General features: G+C 38.9%; 1 protein-coding gene and 1 pseudogene across 4 annotated transcripts in view; both read left to right on the top strand.

Moving 5' to 3' along the window:
• The window catches only part of LPAR1 (lysophosphatidic acid receptor 1), a 163,195-nt gene that overhangs the window by 79,031 nt on the left and 68,587 nt on the right, over positions 1–15,577 (top strand). The window lies entirely within an intron of this gene.
• On the top strand, positions 8,215–8,703 carry LOC132426823 (ADP-ribosylation factor-like protein 2-binding protein pseudogene; annotated as a pseudogene).

Below are 15,577 nucleotides of genomic sequence, written 5' to 3' on the forward strand. Positions count from 1 at the left end.
GCTTCAGTAGTTGCAGCACGTGGGCTCAGTAGTTGTGGCACGTGGGCTCAGTAGTTGCGGCACGTGGGCTCAGTAGTTGTGGCTCGTGGGCTCTAGAGTTGTGGTGCACAGGGCTTAGTCGCTCCACAGCATGTGGGATCTTCCCAGACCAGGGATGGAACCCATGTCCCCTGCATTGGCAGGCGGATTCTTAACCACTGCGCCACCAGGGAAGTCCAGAACAGATCTAATCTTACAGCAAGTTTTCTGAATGTTGTCTTGATGTCCTCCTCCTATAATGATGATTATTTTGTCTTGACCTGTTCTAGTAACTGAGAAGAAAATGCAATTCCAGAAACTTCTGAACCACAGTAATATGAGTTACTTTTGCTGTCCAGTGAAGAACAGTTACATGGCAAGAACATTGTTCTCACTGTTTTACAGTCTGATCTATTCAAGTATTAACTGGACTCTTTCAGTTTCAGCAGGCAGCATGGTATAGTGGGGAAACAGACTTTGGAGTCATTAGGCCTGTGCTCACATCTCAATTGCTGGATAAGGTGCCTTAGTCATGCTAACCTCCCACAGCTTCCATTTCTTCTCATGTAATCATCTTTCACAGCATGGTTATGGGGATTAAAGGAGAGAAGCTATACAAAGCATGTAGTACTCAACAAGTGTGGTTTCCCACTTGCTCTTCCTTTGTCTTTGTCTCTTCCTTTTGGACTGTGACCTCTGATCGCATTCATGAGAATCACTTTTAGGTCAAGGTTGAAGAAAAAAGTACACCTTTGAGAAAAAGCCATATTGGTTGAAATTTGAATCATTATGATACAAAATATTGTTCCATACTTTTTTTTCTTTGTATCATTTTGCATTTTGCTAAATTTTGTATATATTTCTTTTTTTTAATTGAATACAAGTTTTATATGATATGGGAGCCTTCATAAGGAAATGAAGATCTGAAGAAACAGACCTATGTATTTTTATGCTGGGTGGGGTTTTATTGTTTTTTTTTTTTAATTTTTTTTTTTTAATTTTTTTTTTTTTTTTAAGTACAGTTGATTTACAGTGTTATGTTAGCTTCAGGTGTACAACAAATTGATTCAGTTATACATATAGAGAGAGAGAGCGTGTCTGTGTGTGTATATATATATATATATATATATATATATATTTTCAGATTCTTTTCCCTTATAGGTTGTTACAAAATATTGAGTAGAGTTCCCTGTGCTATACAGTAGGTCCTTGTTGTATATATTTCAGGTAGGCGTGTGTGTGTGTAAAGAAGGGGACGGAGGGAAAGGAAGGAGAGGGAGAAAGGAGAAAGGAGCATTTCCACTTTATTTACTATAAATGCTTTTCTTCTCTGAAAGACCTTGGAATTTTATCACATGGGTAGTCGTTGCTGTTCCTTGACATTATAAAGTTTGTATATCATTTTCCAGGATGTTTAGTGTTATCACCATCATGTGTATTTCTGTTTTCTGGTAAATGGATCATTGTCTTTTCAACACCTCATTTAGTTTGGTTTCCATTCCCCTCAGTAGTGTTCTTGGTGCCCGAGAGAGACATGGTAAATGGGTAAAAAGATTTACTGCCTGTTACCGGAGGTCACCATTTCAAAGTCCACTGCACCTGTTCCCTTGCAATGACTATTCTTAGCCTTTTGTGGAGTGAGTTAGGCCCTAGTACAGGTTTTCTGGACAGGGCGTTTCAGCATCCCAGTCTCACTGCTCTCTTTTGTCAGCATTTCCAACAGCATCATCTTATCTACACATCTTCCCTCTTACACAAGCTACTATCAGCCGGTGAGTAATATAAATATTTTTAAATGACTCATTTAATGAAAACGTTTAGCACTGCCCTAGGTAGAAAGAGGTCGTATTTAGTATAAACACTTGGGGAAATATATACTCTTGTAAAGTCTCTGTGGGAAAGTAAATTGGTCCAGTCACTCTGGAAAGTAATTTGACAGTATCTGTTAAAATTATAGATCTTTGCACATGCCCTGTTCCCATCTTGGTACCTATGTTAGAAACATGTGAGTCCAAGGAGATGTGCAGGAAGATATTCATTGACGCATTCGTTGAAGGCCAAGAAGTACAAAACTTTCTAATATTCAATAGTAGAAGGACTTAATCAAGTTGGTCACGTTGATATGATTTTAATACTGCAGTTAAATGATGGATATCTGTCTATCTCAGCACAACTCTGTCTCCTCAAGATATCTCGTGGAGGGAAAAGAAAGCAAGATGCAGAATGATACTTACAGGAAGATATCATTAAAACTGTGAAACAAAACCATATGTTTTTAGGGATAAACATATGGTACATTGATGTAAATGTGTATAGTGAAAAGTCTGTAACACACATTGCCAACGGGAAAGAGATTGTCCCCAAGAGGGCAAAAATTGGATCTTGGGAGATGAAAAATCCCTCCAGAGCTTAACCTTGCCTGATGAAATCCTATTCCTTAATTTCTCCTTAGGGAGAATTTGAATTTAATTAAAATTTCCTCCTTGAGCATCACCAATAGAAAAAAAAAAGTTAAGAAACACTAGTCTAGAAGGATACACAAGGCTCTTCAGTCACATTGCCTAGGTTCAAATCCTGGCTCCAGTATTTCGTAACTGAGCCTGTTGGGGGAGAGGAGAAAAGGTATCCACTCTCTCAGTGCCTTGGTTTCCTCATCTGCAAAATGAGCATCATCATGAAAAAGCCGACTTCATAGGGTGGTTTTAGGGTTGAAATGAGATCATGTGTGTAGAGCTTAGAACAGTATCTGACATATTGCTCAATACATCTCAGTATTGTTCAGCAAGCACTGTGGCAGGCCTAGGGATGCGAGAATAAATAAGATAAAGGAGGCTTTTGCCCTGTCAGAGTTTATAAATGTAGTGGGAAATACACAGATAGGGAAACAAAAAATTAGAATGCTGTGTCACAAATGCTATGATACAGGAAGAATGGGTGCTCTGTGGATAAAGTGGAACACCAGAAAAGACGTGTAGAATCAGGGGAGGGGCTTCTCCAAGGAAGACTGCCAGGCTGGAAGCTTCTGAATGAGGATGAGTTATTCTGGTAAGGGAGAGGAGACAGCCCGTGTGAATGTCAGGCGTCCCAAGGTGAGAGCTCACAGCATTTGCATGTGAGTTCAGGGGTGGTTGCCGTAGACTGGGGTATGAAGTTGTGAGCAGTGACGTCTAGAGCCAGCTCTGCCCGCTTACAAGATCTGATTGTTCAACTTTAAAAGGAATTTCGTGAGCCAGTTGACTTCATGCTTATAGCCTGAAATCAGCCAGGGTGGAGTATTTACACCACAGAAATTGGCAAACACAGGCCCTCATTCCTGAGCACCCATTGTTAAATACTTATCGGCATACTTAAGGTTGTAGAAAAGGTAGATGTTTTAGGTTACAAAGTTGGAGAAGGTTTTGCAGGGTCTCGGAAGCCAAATGAAGGTATTTAACATTAACCTCAAACAAGCCTGTGTACCTCGTGTGTCTTAGAGCTGGGTTCAGACCTTGACTATTAACAACTGTGTTGAAGCAATTAATTAAAGAATCTCAACCAGAGAAGTGAGTCCCATGATTCTCACCATGTGTTGGGAGCAGTAGTAGCTTCTGATAGTTGGGGGAACTCAGGCCCTCTCGGAAGGAGTCGGCTGTAAGCTGGGGTGTTAGGTCACAGAGAGAGGCAGCTTACCCTTCCGGAGAGATGCAGCTCATTGGGTCACTTGGTTCCCAGGATCCTCTCGCCCATGATGAGCATCTTGATTATATGTCAACTCTTCACATGTAATTTGTGCAGTCAGATTTTAATCCAAGGCTGATTTGCCCTTGCCCCCAAGCCTGTATTCATTGTAGTCTCTCCTATTATCAAGTTTTCCCCAGGTTCAGAGAAGGTAAAAGTAATTTAAATACAGCATCTCCTTAGGCAAGGCGTAATAAGCTGTTCACTCAATCAGCTTCACCCGGTATTGTCTGGCACATCAACTTGCATTCTTTTAGAGTGAATTCAGGGACCTGTGCAAAGATAAACCCACATTCAAGTGTGAAAGGCCTGACAATCCTTTCCTAAGACAAAAACAACAATTTAAAAAAAAAGCTTTTGGTGTTGTTTGGTACTCTATTCATTTGGTAACAAAGAGCATTTTTCTAATCAAGGCTGCCTATTACTAGATATAAACTAATTAATATGAACAAAATAGCTGGTGATTGTTTCCAACAATAATAGGGAAGAAAGGTTCATTGTCACTCTTGCTGGAATTGCTGTTTAGTCAGTGAAAGATACGCCTGGTGCTTTGAAGTGGGACAAGTTTGTATTCCCTGCTTGACTCCTGCCTAGACTGTAAGATGGATTTTTGTTTGCTCATGCTGAGAGAGACAGCACCTTGTTCTGAAGCTAGATGAATACTGAGGCGAAACTGGGCTAGCAGCAGCAGGAAGACTGTCGCTGCTTTGTTGTTCTGCTAGTCCAGATAAAGAGCACCCAAAGGAAGCTCTGGAGATGTTTGCAGACAGGAACATACTCATCCTTTGGTTAAACGAATGCGCTCTTACCCTGCGGGGATGGGAGAATGTAGGGGATGGAGGTAGAATAGGTAACCAATGACCATTTTCTGTTTCTAGAATGCTGTTTAGCAGGACTTTAACGGTGGTTCATCCAGTTACTGTGGGTGGAGTATGGATTAAAAGTTTTATTTTCTTTTTGAATGGAGGGGTCAATAGTTCAATCCATGAATGGGTGGTTTGGGCTCTCTCAAACCGACGGGTATTAGAGATCAGAAGAGGTGTTTAAGAACTTCAAAGGCGTTCGGATCTCAAACCTGTGATTCCAGTAAGGAAGGAATCTTTGCCATCAGTATTTTACAAGGTATTTCATTCTTTCTCATTTGCTAAGTGGCTGTCTTGGTTTCAAGCCAAGGAAACGAAGATATTTTGATTCCTTCAAGTGATGTCCCGTAGCTTTCATTAAAGATGTGAATTTGGATAGATGCTTAATGTCTTCATCTTCATCAACAGATTTGTTCCCCTAGTTCTTACCCAGTTCTCTGATATAACTAACAAGTAGGTCTCTACTTGGTGTCTGCTGGAAGACAGGTGTTTTTGAACATCATTACTAATAGGTTTTTAGAGGTTTTATTTCTGATATTAGAGAGTGGATACATTTGGATTAAAGCAGTTGAATTTCTTGTTCAGTGGGTTGTGTTTTTTGAGATTGAAAGACTTCTGTTTTGTTTTTTGGTTTTTTTTTTGGAACTTTGTATTATGCAGTTTTCAAACATTCACAGAAATCAAAAGAATAATATAATGAATCCCAATATAGCCATCACTGAGATTCAACAGTTATTAACATTTGGCCAGACTTGCTTCACCTTCTCCCATTTTGGGGGGATGAAATATTTTAAAGCAAATCCTTGGCATCCTGTTATTTTATCTCAGTCCTCATACATCAATATGCATCTCTAAGAAAGAATTCACTTATATAACCACAGTCCCATTCTTACACATAGCAAATGATAAACAACATTTTAATGTCATTTTCTACTCGTCCATATTCAGAATTTCCCAATTGCTTTTCTCAAAAGTGTTTTTGCAGTTGGTATATAAAGTGTTATCTTTTAAAAACACTGATTAGATCAGTTTACTCTTCTGCCTGAAACTATTCAATGACTTTTTAAGGTTTAAAAATGGAATTGTTGCAATTGTTAAATTATCAGTCCCTAAAGTAAGGGATCATGGCTATCTTGGTAGTAACTTTCTTTTGGACTAAAGTGTGAGCAATTACTTGTAGTATGACGTATGTTTCCAGTGCCACATAATGAAGACATAGTGTGGTCTGGCTTCACCTACCCAGAGAAAAGAGAATGCGTGGGCTTAGATCCAGGTGAATTTTGGTTCAAATATAGGTTTAAATGCCTTTCAATATAGATCTCTCTTCAGCTATTTTTTTTTTTTTTAATCTCTAGAATTCAAATAATATACACTGTGCTCACAGATTTAAATGGCAAAATATCTGCTAGGTGCTTTGTACAGTATTAGCCTCTTAAGAGATCCCTGACATATGTTAGTTCCTTCCTTTTCCCCCATAATTATTCCCCATAGTTTTTTGCAGGGAGTGAGTGGGTACCTCTACATATGGTCCGTGTGTATGACGCGCTTATGTGTAGTATGCCAGAAGATCCATCAGAGGAAAGCCAAGTTGGATAAACACTAAGGAAAACTCCAGTGTATTGCCAGGAATAAATGCGTGTGGAGATAAACACTGAGATTTCTGACTTACTCCACCTTGAACCATGTTTCTATTAGAAGTTAAATTTGTTCTCATATTGCAATTTGAATTCATCTCTGCCCCCTTTTGTGTTTATAAACACAGATAAAGTTTGAGAGGATATCTTATTTCAGAATCCAAGGGCACATTTGGAGTTTTCTATTCATAAGACAAAATTTTACTGGGATACCTAGGGCAAACACAAATGAGACCTTTCATGTTTGTTTCTTTTTCTTTCTAATTGGTTTAGTCTTTAATGATTAATGGAGCCAATTCTTTATCCTTCAGAGTGATGTGGCTTCTTCCCTCTTACTGCCCATGATGGGGCTCTTGGCCTGTTTTCCTTTTTACACTCCTAGCTTCTCCAGTTGTTTTGCTTTGAACTTTAGTTGCAGCTATTCCATGAATAAAAGCTAAGGTGGGAAAATGCCCTGCTGTTTTTACCAGCTGAGGAGATGGTAATCAGAGGGTGCAGGGGAGTTTTGTCTTTTGAGAACTGTACCTTGCTGTAATAAGACTGTCATTTAAAAATTCCACCTTGGGTGATACTACCAAGTGATGATACTGAGTGATGATACTACCATTTGGTAATCACATAGCATCCCTTAAAGAACTGCCTGTAAGCTAGACTTATTCCATTTCGTAAATGATTATCCTGGGCAGGCTCAGGCTAGGGGAGAAGCGATAGTGGGTTGTTACCTGCTCCTTAGCATCCGATAAAATGTTTCTGAAAGGGATGAATTCCTGAAAGGCAAGGTTAGGTATTAAGCAACTTTCAAAGATTCAGACAACCTTTGGTAGCAAGAGCACCTGTCCTGTAGGAAGAGGGATAGGGTATGGTTGTTGGTGAACAAGATATTTGCCCCATTTAAAAGTATTTGCACTGAGATGAACTTCCACCAGCCAGCATAGGGAGGTTTGAAGCCTTAGTTCAAGCCTGGGAGAAAAAGTCATTCATCTGGATTCAGGTTTGGGCCCCAACTCCAAGGGCTTTGCATATTCTAGAACTCTGTTTAGCATTACCTTAACTGTGGTTGATCAAGTTACTGAAGTCACCTGGCAAAAACCTGGCAAAAACCAAGGGCCCAGGAAGAAGCCCAGCCCTATGGCCTGTGCTCTGGGCTTACCTCTGACATGCTGGTTTGTATATGGATACACAGTGGGAACTCAGGACTCAGAGGTTATGGTCAGGCATAGATGTGACAAGTCAGATGGAGACACTCAGCTGCTGGTCAGCTCACTGTCTCATTCAAGACCAACTTGGAAAAGCAGAGCAACACAGCCTGCAGCTGGGAATTCAGCTCTATATCAGCGGAGAAAAAAGGTAGAAAGAACAAGGTGGCGAATGACAGGGAATCTGAGAGATTGTAGTCCTGTTGTGCCACGATGTTTAACTCAAATGATGTATCCGGAATATACATTTATTCTTATGAGAACTTTTCTGCATGATTTTTTTCTCAAACATATTAAAAAATTGCATTAAGTATTTAAAATATTAAAAACGGCCTCTTTTCAGTTGCACATCTTATTGCTTTCCTCTAAGCTAGTCACAGAAAAAGCATCGAGAAGCTGTTTGTAAGAATAAGAGAATACAGTAAGTATGGGTAGTAGAATACAACAAGAACTTAAAGAATAGGTATACAACCCTATTTTTTAAAAATTGAGAGGCGGGGCGCGGTAACGGACGCCTGGACCCCGTGGCGGCAGCGGCGTGTTTAGTGAGGCCTGGCAGGGCTTAGAGGCCCGGCCGGCCCGTGGCCGCAGCCGCGGAGCCTGAGGCCGGGGCGTCGTGCGCAGGCGCTACCCGGCTGGGCCGCGAGCCGCCCGCGGCCTCGGCAGCGAGGCCTTCCTGATGCCGGTTGGGGCTCTGCGGAGCAGAGCGGAGGATGCTCCCGGGCCGCGGGCGTGGTAGAAAGCCGGCGGCCCGCTCCCCCGCGGGCGGTGGATGCGGCGGCGGCGGCGGCAATGGACGCCCTAGAGGAAGAGAGCTTCCCGCTGCCCGTCTCTTCGCCTCTGATGCACAATTTGATGCTGTGGTTGGATATTAAGAGGACATTATCATGGATGGTGAGTTCCAGCTATTACAGAGGAATTGCATGGACAAGTACTACCAGGAGTTTGAAGACGCAGAAGAGAGTAAGCTCACCTACTTTTAACGAATATATTTCTTTGGTAGAAAAGTATATAGAAGAACAGCTGTTGGAGCGGATTCCTGGATTTAACATGGGGGCTTTCACTACAACTTTACAGCACCATAAAGATGAAGTGACCGGTGACATTTTCGACGTGCTTCTCACGTTTACAGATTTTCTAGCTTTTAAAGAAAGCTTTCTGGACTACCGAGCAGAAAGAGAAGGCTGGGGACTGGACTTAAGCAGCAGTTGAATGGTGACTTCATTGTGCAAATCATCTTCTATGCCAACTTCCCAGAAGAGTCTGCGGCGCTAGGTCCCACCTGCAGGTAATGGGATCTTTCTAGACATCACCAGGCCAATAGACTGGGAGAGGCTTTGGCTAATGATGTCAGAAGAATATGTCTTGGAAAGACTGACTCTGTTCTACAACTCTTCACTAATGCTAAGTATTGATGGGTCAGAAGAAAATTACCTGACTTCCTGGACACGTTCTTGTCTTCGGTAACCCTAGTACTCCTCCCTGAGTAGACACCTCTCGCAGGAGCTTCTGAGTCTGGCTTCTGCATCAAGCCCAAGACCAGCATTCCACCTGGGGGAATTCCACCAGCATGCATGTTGGTGTGCCCATGTTGGAAGAACCCTATCATCAACTCTCTTGGCCCAGCAGGCCTTGCATGTCCCACCAGGGTTTTTGTGCACTCACAGCTTTTTATATGGGTCAGAGTTTCAGTCCTGCAGCCTCAGTGGGGTTTTTGACTGGGAGTATTTATCTAGGGGTTAACTCAAGCTAGCTGCCCATCTCAAGATTTCTGAAAATCCTATCACAGCTAGTCTTGGCTGTAGGAATCAACTTAGATTCCCTTTACCTAAAAGGTGCATGTGAAAATCAATTCCTAGTCTTACATGTACAGTTCTTGTATCACTGTCTTCTGCTGGTCCTGATGTAGTCCCATTGTTTCTATAACTCTCGTTCACGTGTTTTTTAAAAAATATTTTTATAGATGAATACTCAGGCTAACCTAGTGGATGTAATCTTGGAACTTCCATGATTACCCACTTCAAGATCAAAATATTATATGCTGTGTGCTTTTTAGCTGTTAGTGCTATGAAAGCAAACATGCTTGCTACGTTGGTGTTCCCATTTTACTGGGTACCAATGAATGTATGCTGGAAGTAGTCTGAAAGGTTTCCTTTCTTAGAGCGTGTTAGTGTTTGTGCAGGTTTGCTTAAAACCCTTTCTGTGTAAAACAGCTCCTTAGGTTTTCTGTTGGGGTAGGGGCTCTGCACTTACTTCTTACTGTCAAAATAATCCTACCAAGATAGTGTTCCACTGGTCTAGCTCAGTAGGAGGTAGCAAACAGCTTTGCTGGTCATCTGTCTGCTTGGGTTTAGTTCACTGGTTTAGTACAATGTTTGATAGAACATGACTGACAAGAAAACATGAATGTCACACGTCTAGAAAGAAAAACTGTAGTAGTTCAATTCCCAATGTGTACCTTAGTTGTTATTTTGTTTTTATTTTTATTTTTCAAGTAAAAATAAGAATCTCTGCTGACTTTTCACTTGGCTGTTCTGGTTTTAAAGGATGAGCTATATGGGCTGTGTGTTTTTCTGTACCGATGTGGCACTTATTAAATACTTTCTACCATGAGTAAAAATAAAATAAATAATAAAAAATTGAACACCTACAACTAATACAATGATTTATGTCAGTCATATCTCAATTTAAAAAACTGTTCAATGAGAAAACTACCCCAAAATCCTGTATACAAATGCCTTAGAAGTATCAAGTATTTAAGAATAACTCTAATAATAAATTTGGTATAAGGACTCTGAGATTATTTATAAAACCTTATTAATAGACATTAAAGAAGACTTAGAGAGATACCATGTCAATGCATTGTGAGATTCATTGATTTCACGTCAGTTCTCTTTAAATGCGTCTGGAGATCGAATGCAGTCACAGTAAAAATTCCAAAAAATTGTCTTGAAATCTCACGAGCTGATTCTAACATTCATATCAAAATACAAAAGGTCAAAACTAGCCAATATCATCTTGAAGAAGATGACCGAGGTGGGGAAAAAGTGATCTTCCAGATATCAGAATTTATTATAACATTATAATAAATAAGTCAGTGTGGTATTTATATAGGGATAGATAAACCATTGGAAGAAATAGAGCCTAGACACCAATCCACACGTATTATTGTAAAACAAATGGATTTGAAACAAGATAATAAAGAAAGATACTCTGTTCTTAGCCTATGGAAATAAAAAGGGCCACGAGAAAATAATTTTCTTCATCGGATGAATTATTTAATTATCTTGTTTTGATCTGTGAGTTCAAGAAGGCTGCATTTTAGAGGTGGTGTTTGATTTATGAAGGTTTAAACCCTCTGGGTTACTTGATTTAAAAGTTTCAGGAGAAATGGATATTACAGAAACTGAATAATAACTCAGTCCTTAAAACATGGTGTGTTTCTCTCTATTTTACAGATGAGGAAACTAACTTCTAAGAGGAGAGTGTTAAATAATTTATTCAAGTCATATTAGTAAACAAAACAACTGGAATTTGAACCCAGATCTCACCAATTCTGGGGTCTAAACTCTAAGCTACTAGAAATCTGTAATGTTATCTCCCAGACCCTTTGCTGTCTCCCAGGAAATAGGAATGTTAAGTGAAGCATGATCATGTATTTCAGTTTAAGGTGTTTGTTTGTTATTTTAAAAATATGTCGGGATATATGTATATGTATAGCTGATTCACTTTGTTATACAGCAGAAACTAACACAGCATTGTAAAGCAATTATACTCCAATAAAGATGTTAAAAAAGAAAATATGTCAAGCATACAGAAGAGTGTAGAGAGTGTTATAATACAATAGGATGTCTATTACCCAGCTTTTAAAATGTTAACATTTTGATGTAATTGCTTCAAAATCTTTTGGGTGAAGATGGTCAAAAGGTACAGACCTCCAGTTGTAAAATAAAGAAGTCCTGGGGATGGAATGTACAGCATGGTGACTATAGTTAATAATACTTATATTGCATTATTGAAAGTTGCTGAGAGTAGATCTTAAAAGTTCTCATCACAAGAAAAATTTTGTAACCATGTATATGGTGATGCTTCTTAACGAGGCTTATTATGGTGATCATCTCACAATATATACAAATATCGAATCATTCTGTTGTACACCTGAAACTAGTGCTATATGTCAATTATACCTCAATAAGAAAGGTATATTTTGGTTATTTTATCCATTCTCCAGTTGACAGATATTTACATTGCTTCTAATATTTTGATATTATAAAAGAGTGGCAATGAAAATTCTTGTATATGTCTCCTGATGCACATGTGTGAGTTTTTCTGGCGTTAGAATCTCTCAATCACGTGTATGAACGTGTCCAATTTAAGTGGTTTTTGCCAAACTGTTTTGCAAAGCAGTTGCACTGAAATTTTATTCCCACCGTAACTGTATGACAGTCTTCGCCAACTCTTGATATTTTCAGACTTGTTAAATTTTGCCCACCTGATGGAATGATTAATTGGGTCTGACGGCAGTTTGTATTTAACTTTCTCTGATTCCCCGGAAGGGTAATTATCTTTTCATGTGACGACTGGCCATTTAGTTTTCCTCTTCTATGAATTGCCTGTCCCCATCTTTGCCTATTTTGCTATTGGATTGTTTGGCTTTTCTATTTTGATTTGTAAACTAAGCCTTTTTTATGTGCATTGCCAGACTTTTTACTATTCTTCAGCTTTTCTTTTCACTGATTAGGAAGTCTTTTGCTGCACGGAAGTCTTGAATTTTGTCAACGTTTTGGTCTTGTTTAGAAAAATCCCCCTATTCACAAATTATAAATATATTCTTTATTTGCTTTTTACATATGTCTTTATATCACCTGAAATTGATTTCTGGGTATGATATGACATAGACAGTCAATTTGTTTTATTTTTTCATATAGATGAACAGTTACACTGTTTTCCCCATTGGTGGGTAAAGCCATGTCTCTTATATCGAGTTACCATAGAAATGTGTGTTTCTGGTTCTTTATTCTATTCCATTGGCTGTTCATGTTTTTCTGTGCCAATATCATGTCTTATTTTATCACTTTAAAATAACATATTCTTTTCCATAGGGCATCTAGTTCTTTGTTTTCCAAGTTATCTTGGATACTCTGGTTCTTCTGTACTTCTGTAGCAGTGTTTAGGGAGCCTGTCAAACTTCGTGAAAAACCCTTTTGGGATTTTCATTTTATTGCATTGAATTTATATATTAATTTTGGGAAAATTGACATCTTAACACCTTTTTCTTCCCATGAAATATTATCTCTTCAATTATTTAGGTTTCGCTGTAAGCTTTTGAATATTTAACTTATTCCTAGATACATTAGACCTTTTGTTATTGTAAATGAGTTGTCCTTGAAATAATAATTAAAAATTTTTTTTCTGGTGTTTCTGTAGGAACACAGTTGATTCATGTGGCTTGATAGTTAATCCAGCAAATTTACTAAACTCTGTTGGTACAGTTTGTTTATATATTATCTTGCATTTTATATGTAACTGATTAATCATTTGTGAAAAAGAGTAAGTTTTTCTTTTCCAATTCTTTCCTTTGTTTTTTTTCCTTATTGTTTTGGCTATAATCACCAATACATGCTAAAAGCAACTGGTGATTGAATCACCTTTGTTTTGTTTCTGCCTTAAAAGGGAATATTTCCATCAAATATGACAATTGCCATACATAAACCTTTTACCAAGTTAAGGAAGTTTCCTTCTAACCCTAGATTGCCAAATTATCATGAAAGGCTATTTAAATTTACCAAACGCGTATTTCCATTTCTAGTGAGATGATCATTGGCCTTTCTTCTTTCCTTGAATTTGCTCGTGTGATGAATTCTATTACCAGATTTTTAAATGTTAAATCATCTTTGCATTCTGGAATAAACTCTATTTAGTCACACCTCTCTCTCTTTCCCTATATAGATCTAGATCTAGATCTACAGATACAGAAACTATATTTTATTTAGGAACTCTTCATTTATGTTCTTAAATAATACTGGCCAGTAATTTATTTCACTCTTAATCTCCTTTTTGTTCTTGTACCATGGGTGTGCTGGCTTCATACAAATATAACCAAACAAACTGAGAATGGAAAATCAAAACAGTAATATGAGGTAATTTTAGGTAGGTTTCAAAACAAATGGAAGTAAAATGCTGAACCACAGTAACATGGGAGCCAGAGGTGTTGGAGTGAAAGCTCATCGAGGGAAGAGGATTACCTTTAGACTTCAAGTCAAGTATGCATGTTAAAATATTAAAGATAAGCATGAAAGAGTAGAAATGGAAATGTAACTGGAACCAGTTGAGGTGGAGAAGGGAGAATGCAAAACCTCAATCGGTTCAGTCTTCTCTTTAGTCTGATATTCTTGGGTCCTATCCTACTGTGTACTGTTCTGCTGATTCTCATACATGGTATCCTTCCTGTGTGTTTGTAGTCTTTGGGATGATGAATTCATCATCAGTGGGGCTGATTCGAGAGAATCCTGTGTGGCTGTATTGAGGTCTGGCCCTCTGGAGAGGTTTGATGCTTGCTAGTACCAGCACGTGGATGGGAGGGGGGGGGGCGGAGATATCACAGGCTAAGGACTGTGGTTTGTGTTAATTTCTCCTCCTGGGTTCTCAGATTTGGCAGAGGTCTAACTTCATTCTCAGACTTGGCAGAAGGTCTAACTTCAAATCCCATCTTGATTGGGAAGGGGAGGGGTTTTGATTTCTGAAGGGAGTCTTTTAATTTATTTATTTCCCAACCTGGAGCCTAAGCTAAGACAAACTTCCTTGTTCTCCCCAGTGCACCTGGGTAGATTATTTTTTCTGTTCCACTCTTTTACTGATAGGGAGATCTTCAAGACTCCTAGCTTAACTACTGGGTCTCAGTTCTAAGTCACTTCCTCAGTCAAGGCCAAGGGCTCATTTTCTTTTTCCCAGTTATATTTAATGCCCTGTCTCCATGATCCTGACAGTGTGCTGCCAGGGCAGCCTATCATCTCAGTTTGCTGTTCCCTTTTAGCTCAGCAGTGTATCTAAAACACTATATTTTTTCTCCAGCATGTCTTAGTGTTTTTAGGCTTGCTTGTTTGTTTGTTTTCCATTTCTTCCTCTTGGGCCCAGACTCAAAATTCTCTCTGGAAATTCAACTAATACGATGTCACTCACTCAGCCTGTTACAAGGGGCCATAACAGATACAAAGTATTTTTATTGATCTACACTTGTTTTCCATAGTTTTCTTTTTTGCATGTGTGTACATCATATTCACGTACATTGTTACTGTATAAGAAGTAGCATTTTATGTACGTTTTCAGATAAAGTTTAAAAAAATCTAGTAGTTGCGCATTCTTCAGCTACTGTGAGGCTAACTTTCTAACTTTAGAACATTTTTAGTTTGCATCAGCATTGTTTTGTGTCCTATTTTCTGATTATAGTGGTAGATCATTCCTTTTTTTCTTTTTATTGTTTCTAATTTGAGACTCTAAAAAGTGTGAGAACTATTTTTCTTGTTAATAGAGACTTAATTGCATTTAATTAAATTCTTTCGTCTCTTTTCAGTCTTTTTTTTGGTTGGGGGGGAAGAGGGAGGAAATGTGTGGAAGGTCTGATTATTTTAGATTTAAAAACTAGAATTGAAGAGCCCTTAGAGATATCTTATTTCACAAATGAGAAATTGACATTCAGAGCAGTTATGAGACTTACTGAAGCTGGTGAGCATCAGAATCAGGAAGAAGTCCTCACCCACTCCATTGTTGTACTTTAACAGAAGTGGGAAACCAAATAGGCTTGATTTAGATCTTATTACTGGTCCTTTATTCAGTATAAATTAAAATCTCCCTTTAGGATGTCAGTAGAGTACATATTTACATTCTTATCTAAATGCTTACTAAATCATACAGGTTTAGTTACCAGTTTGTGAGCTTGTGCTAAGTGCTCCCTTCTCCGCTTGGCTAATGAAGATGTAGTTGTCTTTCAGGAGATTAAATACCACACTGGATGGACCGTGAGTGACCCCACACCAGGCACCCAGGTGTTTCATGTTGGTACCCCTGGAAGGCATAGCGTAGTGTAGTGCCATGCCCCATACCTGGCATTCCAGAAATGTTTGTGAATGTGCCAATGAAGAAATGAAGTGCA

Source organism: Delphinus delphis, chromosome 6 (genome assembly GCF_949987515.2).
Source record: "Delphinus delphis chromosome 6, mDelDel1.2, whole genome shotgun sequence".
NCBI lineage: Eukaryota > Metazoa > Chordata > Mammalia > Artiodactyla > Delphinidae > Delphinus > Delphinus delphis.